Source organism: Rhyacophila brunnea, unplaced genomic scaffold (assembly GCF_057557595.1).
Source record: "Rhyacophila brunnea isolate RB1 unplaced genomic scaffold, BYU_Rbru_1.0 scaffold_13, whole genome shotgun sequence".
NCBI classification, from domain to species: domain Eukaryota; kingdom Metazoa; phylum Arthropoda; class Insecta; order Trichoptera; family Rhyacophilidae; genus Rhyacophila; species Rhyacophila brunnea.
In genome coordinates, this window is record NW_028232785.1 from 39,781,761 (window position 1) to 39,806,265 (window position 24,505).

At 34.0% G+C, this 24,505-nt stretch overlaps 1 protein-coding gene and 1 long non-coding RNA gene across 2 annotated transcripts in view; one reads left to right on the top strand and one right to left on the bottom strand.

The window, feature by feature from the left end:
* LOC147077495 (uncharacterized) overlaps positions 1-24,505 on the bottom strand; it is a 394,824-nt gene that overhangs the window by 111,947 nt on the left and 258,372 nt on the right. The gene's annotated exons all lie outside the window — the stretch shown is intronic.
* On the top strand, positions 4,007-10,915 carry LOC147077498 (uncharacterized). Its single transcript, XR_015069396.1, has 2 exons — positions 4,007-4,156; positions 9,551-10,915. It is a non-coding gene; the product is annotated as an uncharacterized LOC147077498 (long non-coding RNA).

Sequence of the window (24,505 nt, forward strand, 5' to 3'; positions counted from 1 at the left end):
GATAAATCCATTCTCAAGATTCGACGGTAGACACCTGACATTAACAGATAAGGACATTTGAAAGGATCTAAATAACGATCCTGAGCACAAAGCCTCATTTTCTAAGCTCGAGTTGTCAGCATTTTGGATATCGTTTTGGCGTCAATATCCTCAATTGGTTACAGCAGCAATTAAATCTCTGTTGCCGTTTGGATCGTGGTATCTTTACGAATTTGGTTTTTCAGCAACTCGTGGAAATGAAATCGTAAAACGAGAACAGTTACAAATGGTAGATGTGGAGCTACGTGTTTGTTTATCTAATATAGAGCCGCATTTTACAGAATTCTTTCTAAAAATCAATTGCATCCTTCTCACTAATAAAATTATTACCACCTGTGTACATATTTGTTCATAAAATAAAAATAAAAAAAATGGATCTACCCACAATATGATTTCCTTTATTCATATTAATAAGGAACATTTCCTTATTAAGCATTGTGTTGTTGAACAAATCCCATTCACGAGTATACTGTAGAGTAAAAACGTTTAGCAAATACTGCTGTAGTAACTCACAACACCGAGATTTATTATGCGACAAATTTATTCGACCCACTTAATTAGACAGATTAATGAATGTCCATAATAAAATACCAATATACTAATAAAAATACCAGGCAGTCTTTTTCACAAATCTAGTATCCTAAAACAAGGCAACGTAGGAGTGTAAACTCCGAACAATTGATCGTTGCGTTCAATTTAAATACAACATATTCTTACAAAATACAATTTGTATCCAATGATATAATAATAACGGAGACTAATATAAATGATCGCATTGATCGCATACAAGCACGATGTGAATTTCACAATATTTACCTATTTAAAATAGTATTGAAATATTTTATAAATAGGTACCTGATTTATTGGGTCGTATTTTGAATATGAGCAGCCAGGTTGCGGATCACTGTCTTCGGAAAATTCTTCTTTGAAATCAACTCGGAGAGAATTAATCTCAATTTTAATACCAGCAAGGCTGGTTACAGGGCTCTGAAAAACAAGACAGAAGGTATTTTATAATACGTGTTTACACCTATATATTATTATGCGTTGTGCACAAAAATACGGACGTTTCTGTATGTGACCTATTATCACGGTTCGATACTGTCTACTATTATTAATAAACGTTCAATAGTAAAGTTGTCTTCAGATAAATGAAAGTAGTAAACCAGCAGCCACAGACACGCAGAACGTATAGGTAGGTAGGTATCTAGTCAAATGATCCTTGTGAAGTGTCAATACAACAATGTATAATTTATTACGTCATGTTTCAGTTAGTAAAGCCCAATTTATCGTGCAACTGTTTTATTTGCATTAGTGAGACACCACTTCAATGTAGAATAAACACAATCTTACAATGATTAATCAGTTTGGAAAACCTAACCTCGATAGTGCTGTTGGCATCGAAAGCATTCTCTTGCTTTATACAAATGTTTGTAACCGGATTGTTTGGATGGATTATTGGCACATCAAACCATTGCTGGACTTCTGCTTCAGATTCAAAATCATCTAATTCACGTTTTACATCCATCTTTAGACGTTTGATTAACGCAGAAATATCTCAGGCAGTCGTTTGTAATATCCAAGTAGAGCCGTCAAGAATAAGATATCGTCAGTGTTGAAATTACAAGAGAAAAAAACCCAATTTGATTTATTTGTTAATTTAGACCTAAATGCGCTGTTTCACCGCCTTCTTTAGATTAATAAAGCCTGGGCATAACTTTTTGCACAAAAAACGGTTGTTTCAGTGCCATACTATTTATTGATAACGTACTAACTAGCAAATAGAGTTTGATATTCTATAATGACTTCTTGGGTATAAAAAGAACCTCTATTTTATAAACATCACCTACAATATTCATTAATTCGACTGGTCTCACTGACTTGTCTTTGGACGAGTTAACTTCGCGGATCGTGTGGAAAAATTTGGCGCCTTTTGAATTTCGGAGCGGTTCGGACAGCTCCCTCGACCTCTTTGTTCTTCCACCTTTGGCCATACCAGACGTCTTGTGATAAGTGGTCTCTAAGATGGACGTTTCTTGACGAAACTCTGGCGCTGATGGCAAGAGCCATCGAGAACACTTGTATACGTCCGGTTTTGTATTTCCCTTCATTGTGATATTAGTTCCATCAAGCTTGTAGAAATGTTAATTAACTCTCAGTCATCGTTCGTTCAATAAATTAGGCATCTACCTATTACATTAACTTATTTCTTAGATTACTTATTACTTGTTTCTAAATCATAATATTATGTACCTAGATACAATTATTTCCATATTAAAGATTTGTTAAAATTCAATGGTCTCTTATTTTCTCCTTACAATATTACTCACTTGAATGTTTTTTTTACATATTTATCTATTTCGGTTAAAATCCTAAATATGGCACCCAGGTTAACTTAATAGTTTTCTTCTTAGCTTTCACTCTTAAACCAGTCAATTTATATATATATATATTACGATCGGCTTATTTATAGTCGGTAGTTTATATTCTTTTAGTGCTCGGCTGTAGTGGTTTGGCAGGCATGAGGCGGCGGCGTCTAGCGAAACTCAAACGTATAACCGTGTGTATTATGCCCCAAAAAAGACACTGTCTACGAACATTTCACACACGGTTATACGTTTGAGTTTCGCAAGACACCGCCGCGCCGTGCCGCGCCCGCCGAACCACTACGCTACGGCTGAGCACTTATGGTCGATAGAGTACGCGTCGAAGTGACACAATTACCTGCGCCCTGTTTTACCGTCGTCTCATGCGAACGGCTGGCAGTCGAGGCGTCAAGTTAGCTACTTTATTAAGTACTATATTATTCAATATACCTATTCCTATCATCAATCGAACACATTTTTTACTTTTATTAAGAGATTCTCTATTTTATAATTGTGTCATCAAAAATTACAATTACTAAAGTACTTATATCATAACAGACTGAAGAGTATAAATAAGTTATAAGTTATTGTCGTTTAGAATCGACTGTCACATTGACAAACGTCCTAGTGTAATATGATATTATTATACACCGAAGAAGTTTACATAGGTACCTACTTTGATCTTCATTTCCAATTATTAATAACACTTAACCACTAAAACAGATGAACTCCAAGGTCTCCAAGATACGATAAAATAATCTGAAAGAACTCTGAAACTTAGAATATCTACTCCGACAAAGGAACACGACAGACGCGTCAGTATGTGCACTCTATAGACAATGACAGGTCTTCCATAGACAACGGGAGGGGAGAAAAGCAGGACCAGTCGTGTAATGTATCGGCTTCCTTCTTCAGTGGGCAATGGCTGTTCTCGTTATGATTGAGGAAATGCTAACGATCATGTTCGTACCATTATTTTGTTTCGACAACAAAACATACATATTATTAAATTATGTCACCGTGTCAAGTGTGTATTTTTAATATATGTAGTTTACCTGGAAATACTTTTCAGTATTGCGGCAACACTTTTCTAACATTACCTTGAAAGGATCCTGTCTGTCACGTAACACGTTGCTTCTGGAATATATACCCTTAACATGGATGTAAAGCAAGAATGTGATGGAGAACACTCCGATATAGAAGGCAAGCCTTTGTTTGACACGCTGATTAGCCATCCAAACAACCCGGACCCTCGCAATCATGTAACGCAAGAGAATGCGGACGTTTCAAGTTGTAATTTCGAGGTTAGTTTTTGGAAACTAAATTCTTTTAGAATCAGTTTAGATTGAGAATAATAGTTTAATATTATAAACTGGCTTTTTTACAAACTATGTATGATCATAAGGTGATATTAAACTTTGTTTCAAAAACTTACTTGTTTATACAATTTGACAGCTACGATACATCTGTGATATTATAGGTTAGGTTTGGTTATCTACTAATTCATGTTTAATATAATTATTATACATTGTTTTATGGATGTTACGAGAACTGAAACTGGTTTTACCGTGTTTACAAAATACAATAATTGCTTCTTTCAGTGCCTAATTGCTGATCTCTCCAATATAAAATCTGAGACAGATGATCAACAAGCCGTCGTCAAGCGCGAGATTATTGAAGATGTTTCACACCCAATATATGATGATGAATACCCTCAACCGGGTTGTTCCTATTCAGATTACAGACCAATTGTAAGTAGATATTATAATGTGTGCTGTCTTATATAGAAGGTTGGAATTTGCAAATGCATCTTTGACCATTATTAATTCTCTCCACTTGTTTCATTTGTTGGTTTTAGCTCACACAAATAATATATTAATACAATATATGTGTAGGTTTATACATCTATCGTTAAATCATGAGTATTTAATTATGATAATTTATACATCACAATCATTCGAATGTAAAGCAATTTTTAATGAGAATAGGTATCTAAAATTGCGATTCACTGTAGGTTAAATTAATCTCCCGCGAGTGCCTTTTAAGACATGCAAGGTAAGATATGTAAAAAAAATAACGTTAATTTGTTTTATTGTTTATGTTTCGCCGAATGTGCGAAATTGACTATTACATGAAATGGGCTAAATTTTGGCTATTTCATGTAATACTCAAGCCTGTTGCCTGATTCATGAATTAAGTAAATTATCTGCCGACTACGTGAATTCGCCAGGGTATGGAATTCTTAAACTGTTAACATGACATTAGAAAAAGTAAATTTAATACGGATGGTTTTTTTATTTCTAATTGGACATAATATAATATTACCTATTATTATTAGGTTACGTTAGGTTAGTTTAGTTTAGGTTAGGTCTTGTATTTCTGAATTAAACTGAATGTCCATTTTGAGGTTAGCCAACAAATGTCGACAAACTATCACAAACATACATTCGACCATTGCACAATTGATACCCAAGAGCGAATTAAATCGCGAAAATACCTTTTAATAAAAAATTTCCGTTATATTATAGTTCTAGATTTTTTGCGCATAGTAAATGGATATGAACGTCATTGTAGTTATTGATTGGTATATTTTTATATTATAATCACTGACATTTGACATATATTATTTTGTCTGTTTGATTAGTTGCAAAAAACACCACCGGAGCGAGACCATCTATTTTGACCATAGTTAATATACGTAAATTTTTGACCAATGCATGAGCATTTGACACATTTAGTTTAGTTGCAAAAAACACCACCGTAGCGCTACTATCTAATTTGTCAAATGCATGAAATTACTGCCGAATTCACGCACTCGGCAGATATTTTGTCTAATTCATGAATTAGGCAACGTGCTTGCATTTTTCATGACTTAGGCAATTTGTGGTATCTGGCCACCGCAGAGTTCTTGACGAAGTGCATTCTGTACGTCCGTTTTTGCTCCACTTTTTGAACACTGCTGGCCGTATATTACGAATAGCACTAACAATGTTGGTTTCCACGGCGTCAATTATGAATGGCTTATCAGCGTCACCTAGCCGCTCAGAAAATATTCCATATTATTTGTCAAATCGTACGACTTTGGAAGCAAATTAACAGGTTCATATCATAAATAAACCTAATTCAATAAGTCCGTGCTTCTGGTCGTAGGTATCCTGATACATAGTTTCATCCTGTTGACACCACATCCTGTTCGGATCAATGCCATCCATTTTTGCAACAGCAGCGATCATGGGCCAGTGCCTTATGACAGCGGCGGCTCCTCTAATACCATGCAAGTGCAACGCACTGCCTGCTTTGTTGAAGACATCGATCAACTTTTCATTGTTATTCATACCGTGTATCACTCACTTCGCGAAGTAGAACATGTAGCAGTATTATGAACAATACTACGTTCATGGGCACAAAGTGATTGCGATCCAAATAGATTTTCAGTGTGCACAGGATTAGAATGAGGTCATTGTATATTTCTTAAACCGTCGTCCAATGTCCCATATTCGCGTTTTGTGTAGCATTTTTTACACACTTTATGATCGGCGCACGAAATTAGGACTCTAGTAACAAAAAACGCCAGTTTCTGTTTATAACAATGTTGACGAGTTAATTTTTAACATTTTTACATTTAAGATTTAATGAATCGCCAACATTTTACGAAAATAAAAACCTGTCGCGTTTATTTCTGAACCATTCAAATTTATTTAAAATAATAAAAAAAAACATCATCGGTTATTTATTTGGCTAACGCGCTAAAGCATTGTTCGCTCAGAGCGTAAGCCATAAATTGTGACATTTATATTTATTTATTGATATTATTAAATCATTCTTGCTGTTAAAATCTTTTTTGAGAAATAGTATAAATAAACAAAGACATATTTAATTTACCTTCTGAGAAGTCGGTAAGAGAACACGGTAGCCTTCGGTGATTGACGTAATTATGAAAAGACGCTTTACGACCTTACGTGGCTTGGACACGTGCTCCGGATGCCGCCAAAAAGTGTAACACGTCGTACCCTTATGGCACAGCCTCAAGAGTTCCGTCGCCATGGCCGGCCCTCACTCACCCTGCAGCGGTGCCACAAAAGCGACCTACGTGATGCAGGTCTGACATGGCGGGAGGCGCAAGAGTTGGCGAAGGACCAAGGGAAGTGGCGCGAACTTGTGCATGCCATATGCTCCAATGCTGGGTTAAAGAATAAGATCTTCTCTTTATAGAAGGTAAACCATTGCGCACTACCAGAAAATGCTATTCTGAAGACCACCGGCCGCCACTGCCTTATGATCTCCATTGACCGTAACGCGAGCTCCCGCTTCTTTTTTAACAAATAAGGTTCGATGATTCCACTAGCATGTAAACCGCATAAGCTAGTGTATTATTTGTATGTAAAGAGATCTGTAGGGTCTCTTCTAGATTGAACCCCATATGCGCCAATTTTGTTTATTAACAAACCCGTTTAGCCCAAAATAAGCGTCATCGCTTAAGTAAAACATTATTTATATATTAATTAAGTTAGCATTTACTTGGTAGAATTCCATTTTAAAAGAAATGAAAATATAATTAATATTAAAAAACCTGTAGAATTTTATATTAATTAGATTTTCATTTCTTTCATTATTTAAATCTTTGAATCGCTGTTCGATCATTACTCTTTTCATGATTTTCCGGTCTAAATACTGATCATAAGTGTCAAAAAGAATGCGCAGTATTACAGGTCGGTTTGAGGATTAACCCTTTCGTATGTTCTATCTAAGCAAAAAATAAAACTCTTTTTCCATTGTGGAATCTTGAAAACAGAGAGGTAATGGTATTTCATGCGAATCGAGTTTAAATATCACGAAATCGGTGATTTAATGTAGTACAAAATTATAATATTTTACCTGCCATAAAATACAAAATCTCGATCGTCTTTTTCATCTTCAGCGAGTGTAGTTATGTGCAGTGGATAAAAATTCATCTCTCAAGTAAGATATTCTTTGTCCACTTCTCCTTGCATGTAGCGTGTATAGTTTGGATAAGTGATTGCACCCCTCACCTTACCCTACTACACTTTAGTTTATACAATCAAAAATTTATGGAAAACCTCAAACAGCTATTCATTCATTAAAGACCAATAATTAATGGGCGAAAGCGGGATGTGCCGCAAGAGCGGGCAAGCCAAACGTTATTAATTTAATTTACAAATTAATTATAGTGATATTTTTAATAACATTCCAAAATCACGAAATATTGAAATCAACCGTAGAAGTTTTCACTGGTAATAGTTATTTTGAGTTTCGTTGTCTAATAGTCATTCCCACACCCCACAATTCCTTCGCCAATATGAATTAGTATCGTGAAGTGAGTGTTCTATTAAATAATGTTGAATTTTGAAGTATGATATTAAAATATTGTTTATACTATTGATCGAAGTTGTTTGATGAGATTTGAATATTTTTTGTGACCTTTGTTTCGCCTTCAAGCTAGGCAGGTGACAGTCACTCAGATTCGACTGGCTCAGATATGTGATCTGGGGGTCATCTATGTGAGGATCTTGGAGTACATGGTGAAAACACTCGAAGATGGTGCTTCACTACAGTTATTTTAATGAATAAAACTCACGTTCAGTATAACGATATTTATTGTTAATGTTACTACTATTATTCCATGGTCAAGGTCACATATATTTTATATGTTGAATAATATAGTTCTTAAAAAAACTGTAAAGAAAATATATATACTAATAATTATAGGAAATAATTCGTAGAATTTTATTGACTATTTAAGTCCAAATTTATTTACATATTATATTTATTTATTTAATTTTTAATAACTTATAAATGTCTTAATATTATAGAGTCGCTTATTAGAAAGTTGAAGATTCGCACACGTAATTAGGATGTTTTCGCGGCTTTTCATCAGGTTTGACCAGAAAAAGAAGAGATACGCTGCGAGGATTAAAGTTTTACCTCTCAAATAGTACATCTTGAATAAGAGAAGTTAATAGTTTACATACATAAGGATCCCTTAGCTCATCGACTGGACTTGTAAGGATTTACGTTTACACTTTATGGTTATATCATCCAGTTTTGAGCTATACAAACTATGATTTTTCATCTCTACTTATGTTCGGACATACTAGTCTAAATGATAGATACAAAGTTATAAAGGCTTAAGATTATCGTAGTCTATTAGTTAATATTATTATGTTCGCCTTATATCTATGTTTATATAAATCTGTTTATTATGTCATCACAAATAATTAATCTGCAAGGAAATTTTGATTATTTCTGTTTTAGTATTACGGTATTATCTCGCTCACTCGTATAGAGTTTATCTATGGAAAATTGCCCACCTAGTGTGTGCTCTTTCCGCTCACTGCACCTTATACTTCAAACAAAACGTGTGTGGAAAATTGGCCCGAGCGCTGGCTCTGTCTGACATACGGAGTTATATAGCAATTATAAGAAGGAGAGCTTGCACTATTATTATTAAATGTACGTAAATTTGCATAATAAGAATGCATATTTAAAAGATGCTGCTTTTTACATGATTCTATAGAACAGCTTGAGATTCTGATACGTCATTTGATTATAATATAATGGCAATCATATAATGATTATTAATTTAATCGATTCTATACATCGTGTTGTGGCATATTAAATTTGCTCGTTGATCTTATGTTAACAATACAATTAAACATTTAAATACATATTAATTCGTTATGCATACTAGTAATACCTTTACATTTATTTAATTAATCCTATATACTAAATCTATAATACTTACCGCTTAGGTCGACTCTTGGCATCCACAGCCTATCCTGTTTAGTTGTTAAACCGGTCAGTATAAATTGCGGGACATACTCCTTGGTTCTTACTTTGGTTTTGTTATGTGTGGTTTACGGCTTTTTATTTAGCGACAGGATTAATTATAAGGCTGAAATATGCAGTTATATCGTCAAAATTTCACCTCCACGAACACCAACTGAAGGTCAGTGCTCTTGTGCTGGTGTCACAGGCCTATGCACTACCTCCAACGACACTATTGTCAGTTAACTCTCACTTCGTTATTTAATAATGTCTGTAGATGCTGAAAAGCAAAGTGAAAAAAAAAAACAAATGGAATATTATAACACATAACAATTGATAATATTGAATTTTTTTTCTAGGTTTCTACCAAGGCATTTTTCACAGAGCATCACGATACAGGCGACAGTCAAAAATCCTCAGATGATGGAATCCAGGATAGAATGATGCAGTATTCAGAAGTCACGATAGATGAGAAAGACATTAAAAAAGAAATCTTAGAACGAGATACTCCGAAAGAACTACGCCTTATTCTAAGAAGAGTAATCCATTTCTCACGTAATTTAATTTGCTGCATTTGTAGCGCAGTTTTTGGTAGCAGAAGTGCTCTAAAAACTCACAAAATTGCTCACATGGACGTGATTGATGATCAAAATCAAATCATATTTTCTCAACACAGTAATATTAAAGCAAATAAAAATACAAGTACAGGTGAAAAACCCTTTAAATGCAATGTATGTTCATATAGTAGCTCGCGACTTGGTAATCTTAAAACACATAAAATGACACATACTGGTGAAAAACCCTATAAATGTAATGTATGTTCATATAGATGCTCGCGACTTTGTGTTCTTAGGAAACATAAAATGACACATACTGGAGAAAAACCTTATAAATGCAATGTATGTTTATACAGATGCTCGCAGTTTGGTCATCTTAAAACACATAAAATGACACATACTGGTGAAAAACCTTATAAATGCAATGTATGTTCATACAGATGCTCGCAGCTTGGTCATCTAAAAACACATAAAATGACACATACTGGTGAAAAACCTTATAAATGCAATGTATGTTCATATAGATGCTCGCGACTAAGTAGTCTCAAAAAACATAAAATAACACATACTGGTGAAAAACCTTATAAATGCAATGTATGTTCATATGGATTCTCACAAATTGGTAATCTAAAGAAACATAAAATGACACATACTGGTGAAAAACCTTATAAATGCAGTGTATGTTCATATATATGCGCGCGTCTTAGTGATCTTAAGAGACATAAAGAGACACATACTGGTGAAAAACCTTATAAATGCAATGTATGTTCATATGGATTCTCACAACTTGGTAATCTAAAGAAACATAAAATGACACATACTGGTGAAAAACCTTATCAATGCAATGCATGTTCATATAGATGCTCGCAACTTAATGATCTTAAGAGACATAAAATGACACATACTGGTGAAAAACCTAATAAATGAAAAGTATTTTCATTTAGATGCTCGCGACTTGGTCATCTCAAAACACATTAAGTGACACTTGCGTACTGATAAAAAACCTTATGAATGCAATGTATGTATATATAGATGCTTTGTACTTGCTTATATCAAATGACACATACAGGTGAAAAACCTTATAATGTAAAAGTATGTTCATATAGATGCTCGCAGCTTGGTGATCTTAAGAGACATAAAATTACACATACTGGTGAAAAACCTTATAAATGCAATGTATTTTCATATAGATGCTCCTCATCTAATAATCTTAAGACAGAAATTTATACAAACTGGTGAAAACTTTATCAATGCTCTCTGTGTTCATATAAATGCTCGACATCTAGTTGTCTTAACGACCCATATGCTCAGCGTAGGTCAAAATGGACAAAACCATGATCCTGGTAACTCCTTAAACGTTGTAGATAATCTATTTATATAATTTTGAAGCCTTATTATCCTTTATATTTATTTTAAACATTTGATACTGCATAAAGTATTTTTATTATATAAAATAGGATTCTTTTTAACCTCTCGCTCGAATGTTTTAGAATATAGTCATACTTCAGTACATAATTGTGTAGTTGTGTTAAGATATTTTACATTTATTAATATTTAAACGCATTTATAAAACCATCAGTATAATTTATGTCGATATTATTATAGTGAAATATGTACGATAAAAAAATATATTGATAATCTCAGTGATCCCAAATTTGACAAGAATTAGGCATTTTATTATTCAAAAAATGAGCAAGATTAACACATTTGAAGAAAATTCTAAAGATACTGATTATAAGCTATGTCTTTGACCATTCAAGTGTGATAAACATCGTATGAATAATGATTGCTTTATATTAATTATTGACCTAAGAAAGAGGTAGTATTTTTTTGAAATACACCATTTCTATTGGTATTTCATAGTGGTTAAGCTACAACATACGGCCGTTGCTATCAATTGACAAACGATAAATGAAGTAGGGATTAAGATCATAGTAACGCGCGTGTTTTAACATGTACCGTTTTAAAAAAATATTTTTTTTTCAGTTAGGTACATGTTCAAACACTCGCGTAATTGTATGAACATTAGAAAAATAATCAATCCTCTTATTTAAAACCAGTTAGACGCCACTGAAGTCCTGGCACGCGAGCAGCGTCCACCAATGCCAAGGATGTACAGGAACGCACTTGTTTCAGTGCCGAATTTTTTGAATGTAAGTAGTGATACCGGGGGGAAAAGAAGAGAACTCACATGTCTTCTGGGTAGATGTCCTGGTCCGGTATCACTTTGGGTTGCAGGTCATGTGTGGACATCAGGAAGCATAATTCAAGATAAAACACGTCTTTGATTTGACAGTCCCACGTGGAACTACATTTATTTACGCAAGGGCATAGGCAAACATTGATAATATTACATCATTTTACATCTAAAGAGGTCCTAAATTAGTTACCGCACTGTCTTTATATTAGGGGTCGGTTTATCATTATTATCCCGCGCACTAAGCACTGATTCACCTTTTCACTCACTAGGGAATTGATTAACTTTCGTTGGGTTTTTGCGCGAGTCACCGATTGGTATTACAACGATTACGGGTTATTGACGATTGATTTAAAAATGGACTGGGGACGTCGTTAATTGCGCGGGGGGCGCGCCTCGCGCCCGCCCGTGAAACTTATTTCATGTTATCGCTTTGGTAGGTAGGTCCGGACTGTCCGCAAAACTATTTTTTCCAAGGGACGCTTCCCCCTCGCGGAGGGGCGGTAAGGGGAAGTCGCTTGACAAACTCAACGATACAAATTACGGTGCATTCGCTTGCTGTGTACCTAGGGCAGGCCTTCTGAGAATTCCTCGGCTCCTGTCGCCAGCGAGAGATTTTCCCCGCATCGTCCTGGCCAAAGCGCTTCGCAATAATATTATTTCGTAAATCAGAAGAGGTAAACCCTAATTCAAGGGCGTATGATTAGGTTGTGGATATGTGATTTGAAACTGCGGACCGGGGGTTTTTTCCATCTGGTGACAGTAGGTACTATGTTTTAATTTTATCGTGTAATTTTAAAACAAACACATTCGCAAATGAATTGACAGAAACTCGGAATGTTTGTGAATTTTATTATAAGTATGTATTGTAGTCATTGTCAACACAATGTTATGTTATTTTAATCAAACTTGTATTTTTATTATTATTATTAAATTAATAAAAGTATTTTTGCACTAATATTTTCTACATAAAACCTATGTTTTTCCAAGATTGAACGAACACGATATTAATAATAAATCTCTTAAAACACTATAAAGTACGCCAGGAGGCCAATCCCCGAATGAAGCATGGCCGAAGTGAGTAGTGGTGAGTAGTCATAACGGGATAGTGTGTTCTCTGACGCGTCCGCGGAAGTGTACTACCCCTTCCTGTGTCCAATAGTGCAACCTAATAATTGCCAAAAATCGGGTGTACATATTATATGATCGCCTTATAGTTTGCATTATATTTTTATATTAATATGTAGAAAATAATATGTAGCAATCATACTAAAAGTGTATTTATTTATTCCTTTGCAGAATTAACAAAATGTCAATGGCCAATAGGTATCAGATGGAGCTGTTGGTAGAATTCATGGAAAGTAAGTACATAAACGTTTTTATTCAATTTGGATATATTGTAAACATATCTCGTATACTCGTAAGAAATGTAGCCTACTAAAATTATGCCAATATGTGGAGTTAACACAGTTCGAGACATAGCCTGTATCATTATTATGACATAATTTTATTATATGGTTGAAAGTGTTTAATTTGTGACGGCGAATTGTGTAATGACCTCGTTTTTTGAGACTAAAAACCAAACCATATCCTACTGTAACTCAAACCAGGGACACGAACATAATTCGTAGACCCTAAGTGGGTGCCCCTCTGGGGAAGTAGTTAGAGACCCAACCATTTTGGTCTGACCTCAATAGCCAAATCTACCACTGGACATATGACAGTTGCCCCTTGACAAAGCTAAACATGATTAAATATGTAAATGAGTCCCACAGTTTGCCTTGCCAGGTCCCATCACCTCTCAAGGTGAACTGTGGAGGAGAAAAATCGGTCACAAACCATGTATATATAGGTAATAAGGTAATGTAATTACAATTTCAAGTAAATTCATGTTAGGTAAAGGGTTAACTAAGATAGATTGAACATAGAGTACGATATAATTGGTAATGTAATTTGTAATATAATAGGTAAATGTAATATAATATTCAATGGGTTGGATAAATAATAAAGCGGGATATATGGACGGGGGTTAATTGTAAGTATATGGTAATTAATGTAATTGAGGTAATATTAATTATTTATAGGATATAACAAAGGGCTACTAGGAAAGTTAAGTTGATCATTCAATATGGGAAAGCGCTGCAACTGTGCCCAATTTATTTCTTATATATATTTTTTTAAATAATGTTATAAAACTAGGTACCATGTAAGAGTATTATTAATGACTAATAACTAATTAGTTAACTCCATTAATTATTTTTCTTAGAATTGACGATTTACACCTCTTGAGTGGAATATTTTTATTGTTTATAAAGAATAATGACCTATTATTAGGTTTGACGATTTATTATAATAATATGCTATCCAGTGTGTTGATATTAATAAGATAGGGTTTTTACTAATTAGGTTTTTTACAGACACTTCAACTATTCATAATTCGTTAGTTGTATTTTTTCTTTTTTGTAAACTCTGACTAGATACGTAGGTAATGGAGTTTTTACCTACTCTATTGTATTGATTTACTATATTTTTTTTTCTTTCACCATATCACGTCCCAACATTGGGGCATAAGGCAAGCACAAATTGGCGCCACTTCCCTCGGTCCATCGCCAACTCCTGCGCCTCCCGCCATGTCAGACCTGCAGCACGTAGGTCGCTTTTGTAGCATCGCTGCAGGGTCAGGGAGGGGCGGCCACGGCGACGGAAGCCTTGAGGCTGTGCTACAAGGGTACGAAGTGCCGCACTCTTTAGCGGCATCCGGAATACATGTCCCAGCCACGTAAATCGTCTCTTCGTGATAACTTCAATCACCGAAGGCTGTTGTGTCTGCTCACGAACTCGGGTGTTTGTAACGCGGTCGTACCAATGTACCCCTAAGATTCGGCGGAGACATCGAATCTCAAAGCTCAAAAGCCGAGACTCTTGAAGCTTAGTTAGATGCCATGTCTCACAGCCATACAGGAGCACAGGTAGCACGCACGCGTTAAACAAACGACATTTGGTCCTCACATAATACAGCCTTGACCTCCATGTGACTCCGAGTTGGTTGAACGCAGAGCCCGCCACACCCATGCGGATTCCGAGCTCACTAGAAATACCACCATCATCGGCAACCGTGGCACCCAAGTATTTGAATCTGGACACCAGCTCGACGGGCAGACCAGAAACCCGCAGAGGAGTGTCGGCGTCGATGCAAGCAGCACTGCACATGGATTTGGTTTTAGCGGCATTCAGATGAAGACCCACACGCATCGAGTTTGCGGCTAGCCTGTTCACGGTCACCTCCAACATTTCGATCGTCGAGTAAAACACGACTGCGTCGTCTGCATACTCCAAGTCGCACAGTCGTTCTTCGCATAGATCGCTTGTGTCATCATGATATAGGCGTGTCCCACTGTCGGGGCAAACCGTCTTACGCATTATGAAATCCATCATGATGATAAAAAGAAAGGGCGCAAGTACACATCCTTGCTTGACTCCTGACGTGATTTCAAAGAGGTCAGAGGATGTTCTGGCTGCTCTCACGCGACACTCTGTATTGGTGTAGAGAGCACTTATCACGGCGACCAGTTTCCGTGGGACACCATAGCCTAGCATAATTTGCCACAGAGATTCACGATGAGAACTGTCAAATGCCTTTTCATAGTCCACGAAGCAGCAGTCGACAGGTATATTCATCTCTTGGTACTGTTGCAGGAGGCATCGGAGAGTTGAAATATGCTCTGAGCAGGACTTCCCCGGGACAAATCCACTCTGCTGCGCACGCAAAACGTCCAGCATGGGACGAAGATCTTGGCATAAAAACATCAAATGTCCACTTTTTTCCATTTTCATTTTATTGCATTTCTATATTCCCTGTGTATGATTACATACAACTGTGCAAAGATATATTTAAAAAAAAAAATCATAAGTCCCTCAAATCCGCTCTCAAAAATATGCCACTTTTCTAAAAACCGCAATAGTCCAGGCATTTTTGTGTGAAAACAGCAAAGGTCCAGTAGTTCTACACTTTTATCACCAGGCGGCGTTAGTAATGTTAGTATACATTCCATACAATTTAGTGTCTAAGCTGTCAAATTATCCTTGATTCGTTTAATTATTGCTTTTTATAACGTTTTCTTATGATTGTTTTTATATTTTATCATGGATATTACTAGCATAGACATCTGAAACGTCTCGAAAGAGAAAAATTAACAAAACCATGCAACGTTTTTACCAAATAACGGTGACATTCATTATTGTTCAGTTGGATGCAATAAGGAAATTTCTGGGCCCTTCATTATAAAATCTAAAGAGTCCGGTCTCCTTAAAAAGATTTTTTTTAAATGAAATATAGGTTAAAACTTAGGCATTTTTCGGTAAAAATTTGTAGGCTAGTTATAATGTACAAAATAGACCAGGCTAGTAAGGGGGAAGTGCTTTGCGAACATTTCAGTTTCTCTCTAGGCTGTGGTATAGATTCAATGTACCTAGTGAATAAAAATCAAATGCAAGTCACGATTGCATTTAAAACAACATAATATGGTGGATTAGTTCCATTGAAAGGAGCTAAGTAAAAAAATATTTTAAAAATAGCTAAATATTTACAAAACCCAATAATGTATCGTTTAATTTGCTGATAGTGAAGGTGTCAGACGAGGCTTATCGGTTTTCTTTTTTCGTGTTAACTATCAATTCATGGTGGAAATCCATTGTGTTAATGATTTTATTTAATAAAACACATTTTTTTAGTACTTATTCCACTTTTAATAAATAAATATGGATAGGTTTCGTCCACCTTAGAGGAACATTTTCAACTGTTGAAAACAGTTGGCAGAAAAACAGAGGCGGACGAAACCGGTCCAGATTTATTTATTAAAAGTAAAATAAGTAGATACTAAAAAATGTGTTTTATTAAATTAAATCAATAATAATATTATGAAGCTAATTAGTATTAACCCGCACATGATTAAAACATTTTTTCAAATATTTAATTCTTGATGTTTTAGAAACATTTAAGTCGTTTGTTAATAGGTAAATAATATGCCCAAACCTTATTAAAAGTTGTATTATGATTAAAAATTAACAGAAATATATATTCTTTATTTTATTTAATAAAATTATAGTTTTAATCATACTATTTACATTTCGATCTTTTCAATTTTGCAATAAAAACAACAAATGCCCAAAAATTGTGTAAAAACAGCAAATGTCACACTCATTCTTTTTTAAATATCTATTTAACCGTAATAAATTTAATATTTTTTTTACATTCATATAGTGCATATACAATTTCTCTATAATTTCTCATTGTCAAATTAATAAAAAAAAAATTGACAACCAAGATATTATGTTTTTACCTTCTCCTGAAAAAAAAGTGTTTTGTGACATTTGCTGTTTTTATGCCAAGATCTTCACTTCTAATCCTGTACAGGAGAATCTGCGCCAACACCTTCCCGGGAACGCTGAGGAGAGTGATTCCTCTGTAATTATTACAGTCTTGTGGGTTACCCTTTTTGTGCAGAGTAACAACGGTACCATCTCTCCAGGCTTTGGGGCACTGCTCCCTTTCTCACATCTCGTGCAGAAGGTCACACAAGGATGGCAATACAGCGCTCTATGTATACTAGCGCGCCTATGTACCTATAATATAATCGTCAAAAATGCGTAATATTTGCTACTAATGTGTGATACCAGTGTTCACGTATGTGGGTTAAACATAGAAGGTAAATAAAAAAAATGAGATTAGCGCAACGTGGCATGGAATGTGCATGTTGGGCATAAAATAATAAAATCACAAATTAAATAATGGATACGGAAGCCGACAAGAGTAGTGACACGAACAAAAACGCCGACCTTCAGTTAGTGTTTGTGGCAGAGTATGGTTTAACGACAAAACTATACAAATCTAGCCTTATAGTCAATTCTACTTCTCAATAGCCGTGCGACAACCTCACGACAAAGTACAAACAGGATATATAAGTCCCATGGTTCTAAACTATGGAAGGAGCAGTATTGAAATTGGTCGAAAAAGACCATGAACAGGTAACAAGTAGCGTAATCGTTTAGTAGTAGAAAGTAAATGTATATTGTTAACCTTTTCTTTTGTAAATGTAATAAAAATTTTACGTAAAAGTTTCGCTTCAGAAAATCGAGACTGATCGAGTGTAATTGTAACACTGTGATCACAGGCCTCGAAATGTCACGTCGTATATTTCGACCGCGATCTATTTTAAATATAGATTGCCGGGTAATGTCCATTAAACTTAGAAAATAAATTATGAGAAAAATTGTTTACGTAAAATTTGACAAGTATATGCTTGAATAATTTTTATATGAGTAATAAAAATGTATGGAAATTGAAAAAGAAAATTTAACATTTATAAATTTATGTACTGTATAATTATGAGCAACGAATTTTAACACTAATTTTATTGAAACAAGATAGAGGCGAGCTATCATAATAAAAATATTGTAAACGCGTACCTATGTTATAGACGCGTAATTATTAATTATAGACTTTAGTAATACTATAACTCGCTAACTATAATAAATATTATAAAAGTAACTATTAGAAAAACTTGAGACCATGGTATAAATGGGTTTCTGCTCATAAACAATAATAAATCTCAATCGCGTCCTAGGTAAATAATATAATAAAGTATCGCTTCGTAAAACACAAAATAACTCGCGACCTTGAACTTTGAAGAAAATCTGTCTCGGTCAAATACGCGACTCAGCTGTTTTGCGTCGCGAGATAAAAATAGATTAAAGATTGCATTTAAATTACTATGAAAAAGCTATTATGAAAGATTGAATAAATTGGTAGTTGCTCATAATTAACATCTTGTTTAAATCAAACATTTATATACATACGTGTAAATGTTAAGTGTGATATTATAGTATTTTTACGTAATAATATTTACGCGAAAGGTAATTATCGAATGAGAAAGTCTCAGAGGGACCAAACAGTTTTATTAAAACTTAGTAAAATTCTATTGGCCTAAAATAACCTAGAGTGGTGGAAAAGACCAGGACGTGGGTGTAACCCTTTCGTTCTGTCGTTTTAAATTTAAAGACTGCCATCCCCTTATCTATTACACGAATACCTATTCCGATACCTCGTTGGAAAGCTAAAAACTTTCTTCTTCGTTTGAACATGTAAAATTATACAAAATCAACTATTTTGGTTACGTCATCGTAACTGCGCAATTAAGAAACATGTTCTAGAGGGTGTTAAAAACACCCCAATTGAAACCTAATTTTACAAAAATAAAGTAGAGTAAATTCAACCCGACTAAAGTGGAAGTTATCTCTATTAGAAAGTTGTCAGGAACAGGAGATATACGTAAATTTATCTCATGAGAGAAAGGGATAGATCTTCCTTCCTTTACGGACTGTTTCCTATTAAACCTCTATCCTGAGGGTATAAAAGGTGACGCTTTTTTTCCGTATAATCATTAGTTTTCTACACTATTCACCAGCGATCTTCAACAGAGCAGCAGTCCTCCCTGCAAGTTGCGAGACATGGTTCTCATTAGCATTCGTGAAATCTACGTACAGTAAGACCCCATCGGCGGGCGAAACGTAACGCGAATACCACGTATCTGTCGGTAGTGACGTGTGCCGCGGAGTAATTTTCTTTTTCATTACGCATCGTACGAGGTGACGCAATCGGGATAAATTACGTGATCGAATTTGTTTAATAAAAACAAATTAATAAATTCAGTTTGTAATAATAAATTTTAGAAATTATTTCGGGATTATAAAATAAATTTTTGAAACTTTAGTAAACAATAATTATAAAACAAATTTTAGTAAATAAATTTGTCAATATAAATAAACAATAATTGTGAACAAGTTTGTAAACATAAACAAACCTTCTGTAAACAAGTTCGTAAATACAAATAAATATTTGTAAACATAAATAAATTTTGTAAACAACAATAAAATAAATTCTATTTTTTTTATAAACCCAATACTATGTGACTAAAGAACAAATTATAATTTTTCTTACGAGAAAACATTTTATGAAATAAAAATATTCAAAGAACATCTGCGTATACATTCCCTGAGTTAGGTGTGACTTTTTGGAAACTTGTGAAAGATTTCACAGAGATTCTATGGCGAACAAATAAATAGTTTACTGACACTTTAATGGGATTTAATTGCGAGAACAATGACAGATAACTTTATTGTGAAGCCGTGAACTAAAACCTGAATAAATTCGGTACCACACCTAACTGAGGTCCATTTACCTGGATCACCCAATGTTAAAACTCCAAATTTTTTGGGTGCGTTTGTTTGTGCATCGTTAGTGCACGTTTGTGCACGATTTTTTTTCGTTTGTGCACCTATAATAACCGAAAAATTCCAATTTCAAATTGGGTGTTCCAGCTAAACGTTGGGTCACCCAATGTTGAAATTTCAACTTTTTTTGTGTGCATTCGTTTGTGCATCGTTAGTGCACGTTTGTGCACGCGTTTCTTTCGTTTGTGCACGCACATTAAGGGGGTTATTTGCATTTCAATTTGGGTGACCCAGCTAAATGCTGGATACTTGTGTCACTAAACTAAGATTTTTTTCAAAATTTAAATTGTAAACACTAGTGCGTTGGTAGTGAACGTTAGTGCACGATTTTTTTTTGCCTTTTCATCTGTATTCAGCGCGCTTTTTAATTTTAAAGTTTGTATGCAAAACCTGACTGCGTGGGTTTAAAAATATTTTTTTTAGTGAAATCTCTTGTCGCAGAGCTAATGCGCAATTCTGAATACTTTTTTAATTTTTTTCTCATATAGTGCGTGAGATATTTGATATGAAATATTTGATGAACGTAAAGTCGAACCACCCAACAAACTTTTTTAACTTTTTATTAAATCATCAATTTGTCTATTATTGGCTTACGTTTGTGCACGTGCTTTTTTTGATTTCGAGATTATATCTTGAGAGATATTATTTTTTTAAATTTAGTGACTTGATACTTGAACCATTAAATTTACTTTAAATTTGTTTTGTTAAATGCATACGATTACATATATTTTTTTAACCTTTTAACATGATTTTTCAATTTTTTATCTTTTACATTAAGCTATAAATTTGCTTTTGAATGGCCGTCAAGTTTTAACATCAAACATTTTTTTCCACACTTTTTAAATGCACACCTTTAAGTAATTTAATTACATGATTTTTCATGTAATTTGTATTGTTTTCCCATGTAAATTACGTGAAAAATTCGCATTTTTCCATTTTCACTAAGTACCCCGTCAAAATATCCCGAACAAAAACAACCGCATCCGTTTGGAAGATCCAGTCAACAGAGTCTCGCAAAATAGCCAAAACGGTGTATGCCAAGTGTATGCTCTCTAAATATTTCGGTTAATAATAGATTACTTAAAAATTAATATTTTTTATACACAAAAGTTTCAAAATTTAAAAAAAATCATTATTAAACTTAAAATTTGTCTTTTTATTTATGATTTTGTTATTTTATTAGCAAAAACGCAGTAAATAATAATTATACGTACCTTTTTTGTTTTTAACTTATGATCCGTAATAAAAAATAAATAAGTTATAATACAATAATTAGGTTGGTATGCATATTTTTGAAAAATGCAATGTATTTTTATGCAACAATATTTTCTTCAAAATATAATATTGGAATGACATTCCGTCAACTAAATGCGCGGAACTTGTAACTCCGTATTGACCAACTTCACAGAAGGAAGAAAAAACTGTTTTAAAATAAAACGGACTGGTTTAGGAAATTTGAAAACCACTTTAAAGTTATAAATGAGTAAATCTGGTCATTTTTACAAAATATTTATTAACAGAATATAGAGGAGTTACATGGTATGCTTTTGTTTTTTTTTGAGATTTGAGCTGGGAGTTACAATGTTTGAATTAAAATTAACAGCACCAAGTCTTACAGTATCTATTAATTGCTTGTCTACATTATGTTGGAAAATTCAATAAAATTGCATAAATAGGGGTAATAAGCATCACATAAATGAACGAAATAATATTTAATTCATTTTAATTTTCGAGTTAGCTTTCAACTGACAGATTATTATAAAATTAGTGATAATCAGCCACCATACTTGTTTTCAAGAACTGAAGGTATTCTTACTTATTTTATTTTATTTCATGCCTTTCTTGATATAGTTGAGGGGAGGCTGCAAAGAATTTTGGTTGCATAATAGTACTTTAATTTATTCGTACAGGGAGCTCTTGCTATTCTTCACTAAAACGCAGTTTGGAATTAATATTTCCATTTATTAGATCCATTATATTGCAGTGCTCGAATATAAGTCATTAGTTTTCTTCCTGGTCGTGCCTATGGATTTGTAAAATCTAACACTAATATTTTTTTTATTAAAATGATGGCATTTAATATGTGACATGGTATGGCTTAGGTTTTTCCTGGCTTCTTTAAACGCAGTTACATAATCAGCATGAACACGTTTTTTTTATTTCTCAACCTCATTTCAATTACAGAGCGAATCGTTCAACCTCAATTTGAGTGTGGTCCTTCTCCTTTTTTTACTGTACATTGGTGCACTGCACGTGGCATTGCAATTTTAGTTTAATAAAGCATTGGTGAGTACTAAATTTTTTAATGGTTTTTTTTCCCTGCTCCATCACTATACAGAATGGTGGTTTTATAGTCGTCGTCGTCGTCGTAGAAAGAGGCAGAAGAGGAAGAGTAAATTATTGACATATTACACTGGAAAGCTAATTTGCAGCAAGCCCACTTTCGACTTTAATCAAAACATTGCAAAAACCATCAATCGTTTTTGGTTGCAGAGAGTAAAATTATGAATGGCAAGTTTTGTTTTAAAATATGCGCTGGACACATTAGATTTTGGATATATCAAAACGCATTGTAGGTCTATTGTAAACACATATTTTTCAGTAATTTTGTCAGATTCCTTTTCACATCTGGCGTAGGTATTTTTTCTTTTCTTGCTGAACAAGGTATTTTAGTCCATCTAAATTATTTGATTGACTGAAATAGTTTTCAATTCAGGTATTCAAATTTCTGACTTAAACTTCCATACTATGTTTAAAATGTTTATTTGTCCCTTAAAATGGTCGAAATCAGTGTTTCTAAACCTTTTTACAGCTGCGGATTACTGAAATTATTAGAAACGTATTACGCACCGCTAACGTATAAGGAAAACATATTATATATAATATATTATAATAACGTATGATAGCAGTTAATTTCGTCACGTAAAACAATTAATATATTTTAAGGACAAAAACACAATGCTCAAATACTTACAGTTGCACAGGTTTTTATTAAAATTTTATTAATTATTAAAATTAAAAAAAAGACGCCAAAAATCGCGGACCACCAGAAAACTTTCTGAGGACTACTGGTCTAAATTATACATTGGCATCATTAAATGTACAACCAAACCAGGGCTCGAAATAGACGGGAACGCGCCGGAGCGCCGTTCCTGTTCGTGAAATTCTAAAAGATACCGTTCCGGCTCGTGGATTCTTTGAAAATTGCGTTCCGTTTCATGTTATTGAGATAATATTGCATGTAGGTATATAGTTTTTAAAGTTGTAAGAACCGATTCGTGAGAATATGTTATTTATTAACGATTAGTCCTATAAGGTCTATAATATAATATAAGTGTTCGGATTTCAGATGTGCTCCAAATTTGTAATTATTTACTCTTACAAGCAGGGCTGAATTTACAAAAAGGGCTACAGGTCCGGGACCCAAAATTAGTAGGTCTACAGAACCCGAAAAATAATGTGAAATCACAAAAGAACCTTGCAGCGAAGGAATACAAAAATACGAGCTTCTAGAATTTTTAAGATAAGAGCCCAATTCTAAGAAAATTGATGAAAAATAAGTGATTTTGCAAAAAAATGAGTAGGTACCTTTAAAAAAAACTATATTTTAATGTTGTATTGCTGAGGGGAGGGGTAATGTGTATTAGCTGAGGGCTCCTTCAAGCATAAATGAAACTCTGATTACTATGCATATCGCCCTTATAATATCCGAAAAATATTTAACCCACTTTCATATTTTAGAATGATTATTCAGCGCTCCGGTTCGTAAGATTTTCTATTTCGAGCACTAAACCAAACTAACTGCTTTCTGCTTTCTTGGGCCATGATTAATTGAAATTGATGTAAAGTAGAAACAATGATCGAGTTTGACACATTAAGACAACACGGATGGTATACGAACAGACCGATAGACAATAATTAAATTTACTATATAACACTGCATACTTAACTCATTTTAGACCAAAAGTGGAGTTACAAGTTCCGCGCAATTAGGTGACGGAAAATAAATGCTTATTATATGGCTCCAAATGGTATAATCATGAAGATTTCAGTAAAATTAAATAACGTAGGTAGGTACATATGTATTTATTAAAAAGGTTCATTGAAATTTAAAAAAAATATATAAAATAATATGAAAAAACCATTAAAAAAATAATTGAAAAAACGAGGTTTCAGTATTTCACTGTATCCATCATTTCAGAATCGTCCTTGTTTCTCTTATGAATGCCGGATTTATCTGAAATACCATCTGAGATAGTATCTGGCACCAC